Here is a 14,856-nt window from a genome sequence, read left to right on the forward strand (position 1 = left end):
CGCTTGAAACTTCCTTTGCCTCACCTCAGGAAATCGCGTCGCAGTATTCTACGTAGCCCGATTCTTGCCAACGAAAGGATTAGCTGATCACGCTGTCGCAGCTAACCTTCATCTAGATTCCTGGAGCCGCACGGAGGAAAATGCCGGTAACAAACTGAACATTAGAGAGATTCTCCAGATGAACCTCTCAGTGACTACGCGTGCACACACGCGCACTAGAAGTCAGTCAAAACCTTTCTTTTTTTTAAAAATGGGAACAAGCTTTCTTATGCGATAGCTTCCGCTTCCAAAATACAAGATAGTTCTTCTTAAATCAAGAACTGGATTAGAAGAAAGTACTTAACTTAACATGTGCTGATTGAACTGACCAACAATTCTTCTTCTTTTCACAACAGATTTCTTCTTCTTTTCACAACGGACTTTTTCTTCATGGAAGAATCCTATCTTGAATTCTGCTTTCTTAGAACCAGAATGGAATTTCTCACACTTGGAAACCTAGGCCTAAACTCAGGAGCAAATTAATCCATGACCTACACACAAGACATATAACATGAAAGCCAGTGAAAAGGCAGTTTAGAATGATGAAATCAAGCCATTGTTTCTCTTCACCCAATCACAACTCCTATTCCTTTCCTCCATCTTGGCTTGGGTGCCCACCAGCATTCTGAAGAAAAAGGTTAAGGCCCAAACCATTCCAATGTACCTTTACTGCATAAAGTAAGTATGACAATTAAATGTTGCCTAAAAAAAATTATCTCTCACCGAGGGACTGGTATTTTAACCCAGGGACTGGTCCATTTGCCCACTGACCTAAGGACTGGTATTTTAACCCAGGGACTGGCCCATTTGCCCAGGGACCTGACAGTACCCCCTCTCCAAGACCTCCCCACTGGACCAGGTTTGAAAGGATTTCTTCTGTGAAACTTGGAAACCAACACTGGGGCATGAACGTCACTAGCAACTTCCCAGGAACGCTCCTCAGGATCAAAACCCTTCCAATCGATTAAATACTGTAATCTTCCATTACTCCTTCTTGAATCCAAAATTGCCCTAACCTCAAACTCCTCAGATTGTTCATCAGCCAAAACTGACTCGGAGGAATCCCTAATCTTGTACCAGTGAGGAAAGGCTTTAACTAGCTAACATGAAAGGTAGGATGAACCTTGAGACTTGTGGGTAATTTTAATCTAACCGCAACTGGGTTGATCACAGTTTCTACATCAAAAGGACCAATAAAACGTGGACTAAACTTGTTTCTCCCCTTGATCCTCAGGTGTTTAGTGGACAACCAAACCTTATCCCTGACTTGAAAAACTGGACCTGACTTATGCTTAGAATCCGCAAATCTTTTATAGTTAGCCTTATTCACTTGAAGTGCCTTAACTGCCCGTTCCAAATGTTCCTTCATAGCCAATGACCTAATCTCAACCGCAGGACTACCAACTTCCTAACAAACCCGTTCTCTCAGAAAACGAGGATGAAGCTCTCGACTGCAGAAAAAGGAAGACATGGAGGTAGAATCTTTCATGGAATTGTTATAAGCAACCCAAATGAGATCCACCCAACTGTCCCCAGCTTGTAAATAACACCTTAAGTATTTTTCCAACTCGTGATTCACTCGTTCTAGCTGCCCATTGGTCTCTGGATGATATCCAGATGTCAACCTTACCTCAACCCCCAAACTCTTGCAGAAAGCCCTCCAAAACTTAGACACAAACTGGGACCCTCTGTCGGAAATAACCTGACTAAGTAATCCATGCAATCGAACAATGCCTTGGAAAAAACTCTGTGCCAATTTTTCTGCTGAGACTTCCCCTTTAATCGGAATGAAATGTCCTTCCTTATGAGTAAATCCACAACCACAAGTATAACTGAACAACCTTGGTCCCTAGGAAGGTGTCAGGACTGGCAAGCCGAAATCCGTAGGAGCTGATGCTGATCCCACAGACCCTCACAAGGAGTTCCCTGCTCAACCCTATTGTATGCAGATGAGATGAAAACCCCAAGAAAGGGAAAAGGTTAATGATAAAATCCATGGAAATTGTATGCCAAGGATGTGGTGGAATGGGAAGAGGCTCTAGAAGACCAATTAGTTTACCCACTTGTGACTTAGCTCGAGCACAGATCTCACAAGCCTTCACAAAATTAAAAATGTCATAGCCTACCAAAAGTCTCCCCTGACTAATTCTAAAGTCTTCCTAAATCCCGGATGCCCAGTTAACTGTCAGGTCTTGTCTTCTATCCAACGTAGGAGCTTCTGAACCCCACAGACGCACCAAAGCGTGGCGTCCTCAACTAACTATTAAACCAGTTGAGTTTGTGACACCCCGGAGGGAAAGGGGAAGTGAAGAAAATAAAAAACTCAGACACTGGAACTGCTACTTCCTTCTGAGGTGGTATCTGCATAGGTGAGAGATTCACAGAATTTTAGTTCATACATAACATTTCTTGTAACGCTCACCTGATTCCCGCAGAGGCGCCGGTCTTGACTGGGTGAATGCCGTATCTTCAAAGGTGATGTGTAACACACGGTTGGCTCTTTGGGCTGGACCTCTGTGCACTGTATGTCTGACTCGAATAGTAAGATGTCTGCAGATAGAAAATATGGGATTAATGAACTGGGGTTATTGGGTGCCTCTCTCCTCCTCCCTTTCTCTTCTCCTGTAGAACCCCAAAGGTTAACGCCCTCACCTTAGGTAAGTGAACGCCGAGATCTCCTACTTGATATTGGGGGGCTTCCTTCCGATGTTGGTCTGCTCCTTTCTTGTATTGTTCTTTAGCCCTTTGAAGGTGAGAAACGGCTTCCTTAAAGGCTTGGGTGATTGTAGAATGCAGGTGGTCTACTGCTGGTGTTCCAAGATCTTGGAGTGGATCCAACTCCGAGGTTCGAGGGTGACTACCGTATAAAAGAAAAAACAGGGTCTTCCCAGTTCCCGAGTCGACAGAGTTATTGTAGGCATATTCGGCTATCCAAAGGATATCTTTCCAAGTTTTTTCAGTTTGTTGTAGCATGCAGCGCAAATACTGTTCCAGAGTTTTATTGGTCCTCTCGGTTTGTCCGTCGGTTTGAGGGTGGTGGCTGGTCGAAAGTCTCACATCAATTTGAGCCGACTGACAGCAACTTCGCCAAAAATGAGAAATAAATTGACTACCTCGATCCGAAATGAGAACTGAAGGAAAACCGTGCAGTCGGACGATGTTTTCGAGAAATTCTCGGGCCAGAGTTGCTGCTGTTGGTAAGCCTTTGAGTGGAATGAAATGCGCCATCTTGGAGAACAGGTCCACGATTACTAGGATCGTATTGTATCCGGAGCATGGAGGTAGATCGGTGATGAAGTCCATAGAAAGCGTATGCCAAGGGCGAGGTGGGATGTCAATAGGGCGTAAGAGGCCGGCTGGTTTTTCCTTTTGACTCTTGTTTTGGGCGCATACTCCACAGGACATTATAAAGTCTCTGATATCTTTTTTCCAAGACGGCCACCAGAAGTAGCGCTTGATCTTTTCCGAGGTCTTGGTCATACCGGGATGTCCTTCCATTAAAGAATCGTGATAACAAGAGATTACCTTTTTCTGTAAATCTGTGCTGGGCAGGTAAAACCGTTCATGGAAATATAATAGGTTGTTCTTCACCGTAAAGTCCTTTCCCTGCAGATGCCAATTCTGTATGTCTGCTGGAGTTACCAGTACCCTGGCTTTATCCTTAACTTCCTCTATGGATTGTGTGGCGATTACACCTAGAATTCTTTGTTCGGGAATGATGGGTACAGGTTTAGGATTGATCAAATGTTCTTCCACTCCCATCCGAGAAAGGGCATCAGCTTTACCGTTTTTTGTACCAGGTCGATAGGTAATTATGAAGTCAAACTCGGCAAAGAATAGTGCCCAACGGAGTTGCCTAGAGGATTGAGCTTTTGTGGTTTTCAAATATTGCAGGTTTCGGTGATCTGTAATCACAGTAACGGTGTGTCGGGCCCCCAGAAGATAATGCCGCCAAGCCTTAAAGGCGGACTTGATAGCTAGAAGTTCCTTATCAGTAATAGTGTAATTGATTTCAGGAGGCGAGAATTTGCGGGACCAAAATGCCACGGGATGCAACTGATTGGTTACTGGGTCCTTTTGTGATAGAACTGCCCCCATGGCAAGGCTCGAAGCATCAGTTTCAACGATGTAGGGGAGTTCTGGGCGAGGATGTTTTAAGATCGGTGCAGAGATAAATCTAGTCTTCAAATTCTGGAAAGCTTGTTCCGCCTCGGTAGACCATTCAAAACATTTTTTTTTCTTTAACAAGGCGGTGATGGGCTGGACTATTCGAGAGAATTCGGGGATAAACCTGCGGTAAAAGTTAGCGAAGCCTAACATGCTTTGAACACCTTTTACGGAGGATGGCGATGGCCATTTGAGAATTGCATCGACCTTCTTTGAATCCATACGCACTCCGCTAGGTGATAATATGAATCCCAAGAATTCAACTTCAGTCACGTTGAAAACACATTTTTCCAACTTAGCGAAAAGTTTGTGTTGACGCAATCTCTCGGACCATTTTCACATGTTTCCGATGTTCAGTTTCCGATGAAGAATAAACGAGGATGTCGTCAATGTAAACAACAACACACACATCTATGAGCTCTCTGAGGACATCGTTCATAAAATATTGAAAGGCGGCCGGGGCATTGCAAAGTCCGAAGGGCATGACCTGATATTCAAATAGCCCATACTTGGTGCGGAAGGCCGTCTTCCATTCATCGCCCTCTTTTACTCGTACCAAGTGGTAGGCTCCTCTAAGATCCAGCTTTGTATATATGCATGCTTTTCTGACTTGGTCCAGGAGTTCAGGGATCAAAGGTAACGGATATCTATTCTTAACGGTGATCTGGTTCAGAGCGCGATAATCTATACAAGTTCTAAGGTCCCCTTCTTTTTTGGAACGAAGAACAAAGCTGAGGAAGCAGGGGACTTGGAAGGACGAATAAACCCATTCGCTAGGTATTGATCCAGGTATTGTCGGAGGTGAAGATTCTCAGGCTCGGTGAGGGCATAAATTCTACTACAAGGAGGAGTAGATCCAGGTATCAGGTCTATCTGGCAGTCATAAGACCTATGAGGAGGTAGAGAGTTAGCCTGATTCTTCCGGAAAACATCTTGGAATTCTAGGTATTCAGGAGGTAACTGGGGAGCCTCCGAGGAAATTGCTGCCAGTGCAACATCAGGTCGAGGGTGACAAGTAGAGACACATTCTGGAAACCGAACCGTTCTTGCTCGCCAATCGATCTGAGGATTGTGCTTCTCTAACCAAGGAATTCCTAGAATAATCTGGAACTGAGGGGCCTTGATCACATCGAGCACGATCTTCTCATGGTGTCCATCTTGACTTACTAGCGTCACTTCTTGGGTGGTATGCGTTACTGGTCCGGAGGCTATCTCCGTACCATCCACCGTAGTAATGACGTCCTTTACAGCCTTTGGACAAAGAGTCAGATTCATCCTCAAAACCATTTCATGATCCACATAATTGCCGATGGCACCGCTGTCGACGTAAGCTTCAATCGCATGTAATCGATCCGGATGTTCAGGGCTAATGAGGACCATAGGTATCACGAAATGCGAGGTCACGGAACTGGTTTTAACGCTCGGCAAGAGGACCTCTATTCTTGTCGGGCGAGGTCGTTTCCCTGCTCAGAGTTTGTGACCCTGGTATCTGCAGCTCCTACTGCCTTCTTGGCTGGTTTCACCGGACAGTCTCGAAGAAAGTGCCCCGAGTTTCCGCAATAGAGGCATAATTGCAGCTGTTTTCTCCTTTCCCGCTCCTTTTGTGTTAGTGGTCCTTTCAGGCCCCCTATTTGCATGGGTTCCCCGGAGTCTACTCCTTTGGTAGGAGTTGGTGGTTTGGAAAATACTCAAGCATCAAACTTGGAACGATCCGCCTTCCTGTTCTGCAGTCTGTGGTCAATTTGAACGACTAAGTCAATATAGTCCGAACAGTCTTGCGGGGGATTCACTACTTGGGCTAACACATCTTTGAGCTCTCCACGTAGACCTCTATAAAACAGCGTAATCCTTTTGTCCTCAGGCCATCGAGTTTCCACTATCAGTCTGTTGAAAGACGCTATATAAGCCAAAAGGTCTTGATTACCCTGTCGCAATGAAAGGAGCTCATTGTCCAAGGCCTGCCCCTGTGAATGTCTTGCAAACAGTTTTTCCATACTCAGCTGAAAAGCTTGAAAATCATGGAGAACCGGATCATCTTGATTAACTAGAGGGATCGACCAGTCTGCCGCATTGCCACTAAGGTACGAAAGCACGAAAGCTACCTTAGCTTGATCAGTTGGAAAGGCTGCTGGCCGGCATAAGAAGTGCAACCGGCACTGATTAATAAATACTGCAAACCTCTTTGGGTCACCAGAAAATCGTTTGGGCGGAGCCAGAGGTACATTCCCAGGTAGGTTGATCTGCACTGGGTTCGTAGAGGATGTTGAAGGAAGATTTGCCCCTGATGCGGGTAACGGAGTTTGTCCGGCTTGTGACTGTAGCAATTGTCTAGCGAGATCGTCTGTTCGCTCCTTGGAAATAGTCACTTCCCTTCTTAGAGCATTTGATTCCTGATGGGCTGCATGCACTTCTGCTCTTAGTTCCCCAAGTAACTGGGCTAGCTGGTCGGTATCCGAGGTTTCCATAGCGCCTGGGTGGGAGTTTTGCGGTCGGCTTTGCGTTCTGTAACGCTCACCTGATTCCCGCAGAGGCGCCGGTCTTGACTGGGTGAATGCCGTATCTTCAAAGGTGATGTGTAACACACGGTTGGCTCTTTGGGCTGGACCTCTGTGCACTGTATGTCTGACTCGAAGAGTAAGATGTTTGCAGATAGAAAATATGGGATTAATGAACTGGGGTTATTGGGTGCCTCTCTCCTCCTCCCTTTCTCTTCTCCTGTAGAACCCCAAAGGTTAACGCCCTCACCTTAGGTAAGTGAACGCCGAGCTCTCCATCTGCCTCGGGGCAGGGTGCCGTAACCAGTTTCTTCACTGGATAAGGGTGCAGGCCTCTTGACCTCAGAGGACTGCTGTCCGTCGTTAACTGCACGAACGGTAAGTTCTGGGCACTTCAAATGTCTTAAAAGTCTTTTGTAATGATATCTCTTGTTTTGCAGGGTTCCGGCGATGGCGGATGGCGGGCTGATGAGAGTTGAGGATCAAACCCGCGTGAGGAATAGAAGCGCCTGGAAGCACGTAAGTAAGCGCTTGTAGCCTGCTTCACGATGCGCACTAACTGTCCCTTTTATCTTGCAGGTACACGTTCGGAGCTTTAGAGAAGCTGAAGGGTGCTGGAATACCCACTGGATTCGGCGTGGGAAGGAGTAATGGCACGTGAGTAATAAAGTTGCCCAATGTCTTTAAACGCACCTTCTTTTGTCTTTCAGATGCGGGATGCAGCGCCGAAGGCCTCCGGAGCGTGCGAAGAGCTGGTAAGCTTTTGTCTTTCAGATGCCGGAATGCAGTGCGAAGACCTCCGGAGCATGCGAAGAGTAGGTAAGCCTTTGTCTTTCAGATGCCGGAATGCAGCGCGAGGCGTTGGTGACAGCCGATGGACCAGGTAAGAGATGCGCTGCCACTGAAGACCGTAGTGCTAACCTGTTCTTTCTTTGTCTTTACAGGTGCTGCTGAAGACTGGATTCCAGGATGGTAAGCCTTTGTTCCCTTAGGCCCAGGATCAGAAGCAGAAGACACGATGAGCGTTCTGCTGCAGAGAATGCAGAATAACGCAAAGCAAGATTCATCCATCGGGTGTGGTTTAAATAGCCTCCTGTAGTGCTTAGGTGTCTCCTTCCACAGCCTCGCCTAGGTGAGAAAAGAGTTCCTCCTTTCCAGAAGAGTTCCAGTGTTCTGAACCTAGGGAGTGGCTCCTGCCCCACCCAACAGGAAAAGTAGTCCCAAACAGAAGAGGATCAGGGGCTCAACTGGCAGGTAAGTAAGCAGCATGGTCTGCTGCAGGTAAGTCCACCCAAGCATTATGAGCCCGGCGCTTCCAGCGCTGGGACTGGGCATCTTTATGAGCCTGGTGCCACTGGCGCCAGGACAGGGTCCAAAAGGTCCCAAGTGGGACTGGCTGGCACTCGGAACCGGGGTTATGGGTCTGCTTCCAAGGGAGTCGGGCAAGTCCTGATCTTTTGGAAGCAGAGATCATGACATTTCTATTAGCTACTAAAGTACCAACAACATCACTGAGAAATACCAGAGAGTTCCTCTGCAATAGCTTAGAGGAAAAGGTCTTTTTAGTTTACACAAAGAGTTTTTAAATCTTAACCTTCAACCTATTTTCAAGAGATTCTTAGCAGTTAGTTCAAAACTCAATTGTTGCCTTTCTTTTTAATTAAAGTGTGTACCCTTTAATTCAGAATGAGTATTAGTTCAGGCCAAATGATTCAAGAGTTTATTCTCAGTCTCTGGCTAATCTCTTCTACTTGAGCACATTGTTCCAAGACTCTGTTTTGCTGAAATAAGTGTTTACTTTTAAACGCTATGCTTCTTCAGTAATGACTTTCCAAAAGGGTCTTTTCACACATAGGCTCCCTTATTGCTGCTTTAGGATGAAGTAAGCATTTCAGAACACATGTCTTTACTCTCTCTTGGATTGATATTCATGCTCTCTCTCCATTAACTACATTAGGAAAATGTTTGTTTATTTAATGACCGTCTTGCTACTAAATGCGTAGTTAAAAGTTGAAAGATGTTTCCTTCAAATGTTATGCAGTGTTTCCATTAAACAGAAGCTTAAAAAGGTTCTCAGGCTTATGCAAACAAGTCTCAGTTTAACATGTCCGTCACTGTGCACTCCGCGCAACAAAAACAAAAGAAAAGCTACGTGTGCAGTGTTTAAACTTCAAATGGAGTCACTGGCTCCAGAACTAGAAAACGAGGAGCACAACATAGGGAAAACAATTACTTGCGCACCCCTTACCTTTGTATCCTGAAGAAACTCCTCTCTCTCACCTCGTATCACCGCCGGCGCCGAAAACCTCTGCAGTCCGAAGTAACTCCTCCACAGGATTCGATGCGTACGCGACGCCTCTGCTGCTGTCAGTGGGAAACGAGGACGAAGAAGAACGAAGTTCCTGAAGAGGTAAGCGGAATATCTGAGAGAAAGTATAAACACCTTTCTCTCAGGAAAAACATGCGTGCTCTCACTCCCGCACAAAGTCAAATCATGAACTCTTCAACAACGTTTTTTTTTTACAGCTTGAGACTCCGGTTTCATTCCTACTAAAAGGGAAAAAATATTTACAAGGCAGGGAACCTTCATCTGAGGAGATAGATAAATACTTAGCTCAGATTTGGATCTTGAAGTACTTAAATTAATCTTCTAACTTCCAGCAGATGAATTCTTCTTTCTTGAAAATTTCTTCTTGACCTAAACCAGATTTCCTCTGAAACCAGAAATCTTCACAGAAGTTCCTAGGCCCAAATTCTCAGGAGAAAACAGATAACATGACTTGCTCACAGGATTTACTCAATGAAATGTTCAAGTCAATCCTTTGTTCTGCCTTCACCCAACCACGAATCCTGCTCCTTTGCTCCGTTTTGGCTTGGGCTCTCACCAACATTCTGAGAACAAAGGTTAAGGCCTACCCAACTCCTAAAAGGAACTTCACTAATAACAAATAGTCAATAAATAATGAAACTCAAAATTAATAAATAAAGTACTGCACAGCCAAATGAGAAATAAAACATGAAAACATATTAGTAACTAAACCAGAAACCAGAGTTCTATCTTCCCAGGGGCCTGACAGTAACCCATCTCCAAGATCTCCCCCTGGGTCCAGGCTTGAATGGTTATTTTCTATGGAATCTAGAAACCAATAAAGGAGCGTGAACATCACTTGCTATCTCCCAAGATCGTTCCTCTTGTCCAAACCATTTCCAATCAATCAGATATTGCAATTCGATTTGTGTCAATCAACTAGTACTCTTTCATGAAGCTCTGCTGATGGTAAATATAACCTGGAATCCAAATACAGCAATCCATCCTTGATTCTTCTCACCGGATCCTGTCGCATCCACTCATCCATCTGATCAGGTTTCATGCAATCTTGTATCTCCTTGACTAAACTTCCTTCTTCAGAAACTCCAGCCACCACAAAACATTCAGATGGAATCAAAGGCTGCTGATCAATCTCTCTCTCCTGTTCACTTCCGAGGAACTGACGAGATAACGCGTCTGCCTTCCCATTTAATTTTCCAGGTTTAAAAGTTACCACAAAATCATAGTCAGCAAAGAACAATGCCCATCTTAACTGTCTAGGTGTTAATGTCTTTGCCGACTCCAAAAACAGTAGATTACGATGGTGTGTTAACACTGTAGCTGTATGTCTTGTACCCTTCAGATAATGACGCCATTCCTCAAAGGCATATTTACTGGCCAAGAGTTCTCGATCCATAATAGTATAATTTACTTCTGTCAAAGAAAATTTCTTGGAGAAATAGGCAACTGGATGCAATTGACATGTGGTCTCATGCTTCTGTGATAACACAGCTCCCATAGCCAGATTTGAAGCATCGGCTTCAACAAAAAATGACTTGGAAGGATCTGGATGAAGCAAGACTGGCCCAGAAGTAAACCTATCTTTCAGACATTGGAAAGCCCCTTCAGTCTCGGAACTCCACAAAAATGTTACCCCCTTCCTCAGGAGTTTACTAACAGGAGTAATGATCTGTGAGAAGCCATCAATAAATCTTCTGTAAAAATTGGCGAATCCCAAAAAACTCTGCACCTCTTTTACCTTAGTAGGGGATGGCCAATCTTTTACTGCTTGAATCTTCTTGGAATCCATCTCCAGACCCCTGGGAGAAATCACAAAACCAAGAAACTCCACAGTGGAGGTATGGAACTGGCTCTTCTCCAATTTCACGAACAAATGATTCTCCCTTAATTTCTGGAGAACTAACCTTACATGACCTTGATGTTGCTCTAAATTCTGTGAATAAATCAGAATGTCATCAACGTAGACGACTACAAATATGTCTAAGAATTCTCAGAGAACTTTGTTAATAAAGAACTGGAACGAAGCTGGGGCATTACAAAGGCCAAAATGCATCACTAAATATTCATACAATCCATACCTAGTCTTGAACGCAGTCTTACATTCATCTCCTTCCTTAACTCGAACAAGGTGATACACTCCCCGAAGGTCTAATTTGGAGAAAATGTCTGCCTCCTGAATTTGTTCGAGCATAACTGAAATTAAGGGGAGTCGGTATCTGTTCTTAATAGTTACCTTCTTAAGCTCCTATAATCAATACAGATCCTAAGGGTACCCCCCTTCTTTAGTACGAAGAATAATGGAGATGCTACTGGGAACTGCAAATGCCTAATGAAACCCTTAGCTAGGTTTTCAGACAAATACTCCTTTAGATAATCATTCTCCTTTTCTGTAAGAGCATAAACCCTACTACAAGGTAAATTGGCACCAGGTTCCATTTCAATCTCCAGCAAAACGCTCTGGCGATGCCAGAGGTAAAGTCATAATAAATTATCTCAAACCTCCTACTGCTCCCAACACTGATTCAGATCTCTCCTCATACCCTTCCCTTTCCAAAATTGGGGGTAGATCCTGCCTCTGCTCTACTCTCTTCCCAATGAATCTCTCCTAAGTAATCTCCTGAATATGAGTCACCTTGATATTCAATTCTTCAACTTTCTTATTTAAGAGAATGTATTCATTAAGAGACGCTCTCAACTCATCCCTCAACTCCTTATTCAAATTCCCCAAAGCTTCCATAGTAATTCCTGGGAAAGGGTCTCAGCTGCTCGGGCAAAGTTATCTACTTGGGCCTTTCATTCTGTCATGACCAGTCTTCAATCCAACTCAGGAGCTGCTGAGCCCCACAGTACACCCAAGATGTTGCACACTCCACTGATCTAATAACAGCCAAGGCCGCAACACCCCGGGGGGAAAGGGGAAGTGGAGGAAATAAAAAACTCAGACACAGGATCTTCAATCTTCTTCCGGTATCTGCAGTGACGAGAGATTCATACAATATTTAGTACATTTATTAATTCCCACCTAAAACATTATATTGACCCTTTCATATAGGATAATTGCCTGAAAACTCGTCTGCAACCTCCTAGAGGATTCTCATTCTTGTTTTTTAAACTTGTTTTACCTATTACACGCCTTATTCCCAGCTCCTTTCTTTAGTACCTGTGCAAGCTTGTCTATTTCATTATACCCTAACATTCCTTGAATTAAAGTGTGTACCCTTTTATTCTCCACAGGAGAGGGGTCAAGTCAAAAGGTATTGCACAGACTCATGTGAACAGTCTCTCGCTGTACGAGTTCTTTGGTTTGTATTCAAATGGTGTTACAACTTGTTCTGGGAAGAAAGTGTTCTATAAAAGAATTTCCTTATAAGCCCAGAAGAATCCTCACCAGCACTTCAAGTGTCCATTTAGTGAACTCTGGACTTCAGGCATTGCCACAGAAATCCTACAAGAAATGTCTCTTGGCTGAATTATCCTGAAAATGCTTACCATGAATCTACAGGCACTGGATTTAGTGTCCATGCAGTTTTTTCAACAAGAAACGTAACATTTACAAACCGTTTTTCTTGAAAAGAAAGTTTGTTGGGCTTTCACTATAAATCTGCTGTTCCCAAAATCACCACGCATTATGTGTTTCAAACGAACATCCAAAGTCAAAAAGCTTTTAAAAAGGAACCAACACGCTGTACCACAGTCGCTGCGCTTTGTAGAACAGAATACAATATGCTGCCTTCCCAGTCGCCGCGTTTTGCAGAGCAGATACGGTCTACAAACACTGCGGTACGAAAAAGAAAGAAAAAGCAGACTTACCTTGCCAAGGAAAGGGATAACCGCATGAAACTTCCCTTGCCTCACCTCAGGAAACCGCATCGCAGTATTCTACATAGACCGATTCTCAAGCTTTCTTATGCGATAGCTTCCGCTTCGAAAATACAAGATAGTTCTTCTTAAATCAAGAACTGGATTAGAAGAAAGTACTTAGCTTAACATGTGCTGATCGAACTGATCAACAATTCTTCTTCTTTTCACAACGGATTTCTTCTTCTTTTCACAACTGACTTTTTTTTCATGGAAGAATCCTATCTTGAATTCTGCTTTCTTCAGAACCAGAATGGAATTTCTCACACTTGAAAACCTAGACCTAAACTCAGGAGCAAATTAAAACATGACCTACACACAAGACATCTAAAATGAAAGGCAGTTTAGAATGTTGAAATCAATCTATTGTTTCTCTTCACCCAATAACGACTCCCATTCCTTTCCACCATCTTGGCTTGGGTTCTCACCAGCATTCTGAAGACAAAGGTTAAGGCCCAAACCATTCCAATGTACCTTTACTGCATAAATTCAGCATGAAAATTAAATGTTGCCTAAATAAATTGTTATCTCTCACCCAAGGACTGGTATTTTAACCCAGGGACTGGTCCATTTGCCCAGGGACCTGACAGGATGCTGGGAGAGCTGAGGTAGGAGTTAGCGGATTCCCGCAGAAAGACAAGTTTGAGCAATTGAGTTTACAAGTTAGTGGGTTGCAAGGGTTCTATGTTCTTTTGCCACCATGTATCTTTTTCGATGTAATTTATTATGAAAAAATGACATTTAAAAACTCATAGACATTTTTTAATTTTATTTGGGGGTTTCCCTCCCAACCCCTGCTTGCCTATTATTTGATCCCTATGCCAACCACCACCCTCTCCCTTTTATCCCTTTACCCATCCCCCTATATTTTTCAATGAGTTTTTTCAATGTAATCTTTATATTTATATAATGATGTTGAAAAGAAACATTGTGGCAAAACCTAGCTGCAAGTACATTGAACCCTGTTTAGTGATGAGGAAGAGGGAGATACTGAACACCGCCAAAATTGTTTCCTTAGGTAATTTCTGAAGATGGGAGGTGGGGGGAAGGTGGAGACCAACCCTACTGCAGGGAATAAGCCACAGTTGTTTGGGGCTTCACCGTTGGCTACAGCACCCAAAGCCTGAATATTTTGGTAGGGATCTGTTCTGCCTTTCAGACACATGCTATGACCTCAGCACTTACCCTATTACACAGACTTAAAGTTCTTGGACTCAGGAAGGCAATGATCTACACTTAGACCATTAGTTAGAAAATAATTGGCTCTTTACAGGCCCTTTATTCACATTCCATAAGTATATATATTACTATGAAATAAATGCATGAATACATGGACAAGCATAAACACAATATGTGTACATCACCGTTGGTGCAGTTGTAGGAGAAAGCTTCATCTCGGCCACGACAACACTCCCCATTCCCGAGGCAGGTAGGCAGAGAGATCACGCATGAACTAACGGGGGCTGGAGCGGAGCGTCCTCCCTCTCAGAGAGACTTCAACACCCAGGGTTCCAATTCTCTGTCACCTCGTGGCGATTGCACCTCTCTTCTTATGGGGACAATCCCTGGCCCTCATAAGTTGCAGACTGTCCCCGGCCGAAGGACAGACAGCAAGCATGGGAGGCAAGAGTGGAAAAATCCAGACAGTGGAAAAACCCAGCTCGTCTCCCACACTCTCGTTCCAAGCACCCGTTATCAATTAACCTGCACATCCCTGACTTCCCTCTCTGCTCGTCCTTGAGCGAACAATACAATAACTATCCTCCATAGTCATCTCACCTGGTTCATGCTACTGTATCGCAACCATTGCAAAAACCATGTCTGCCTTCTAACTGAGCTTGCAAAAATGTAGACTTTCATTGCGGTTTGAAAGTGAATGTCCAAAATGGCTGCACACCGGCACCATGTTGTTTAGCTCATTTTCGCACACGCACTACAGGATCCCAAAAAGTTCTATATTTTTTGACC

General features: G+C 44.1%; 1 protein-coding gene across 5 annotated transcripts in view; it reads left to right on the forward strand.

Moving 5' to 3' along the window:
- Nucleotides 1-14,856, forward strand: part of QRICH2 (glutamine rich 2) — a 930,541-nt gene that overhangs the window by 546,100 nt on the left and 369,585 nt on the right. The gene's annotated exons all lie outside the window — the stretch shown is intronic.

The sequence above is a fragment of the Ambystoma mexicanum genome, chromosome 3q, assembly GCF_040938575.1.
Source record: "Ambystoma mexicanum isolate Mex_15411 chromosome 3q, UKY_AmexF1_1, whole genome shotgun sequence".
NCBI classification, from domain to species: domain Eukaryota; kingdom Metazoa; phylum Chordata; class Amphibia; order Caudata; family Ambystomatidae; genus Ambystoma; species Ambystoma mexicanum.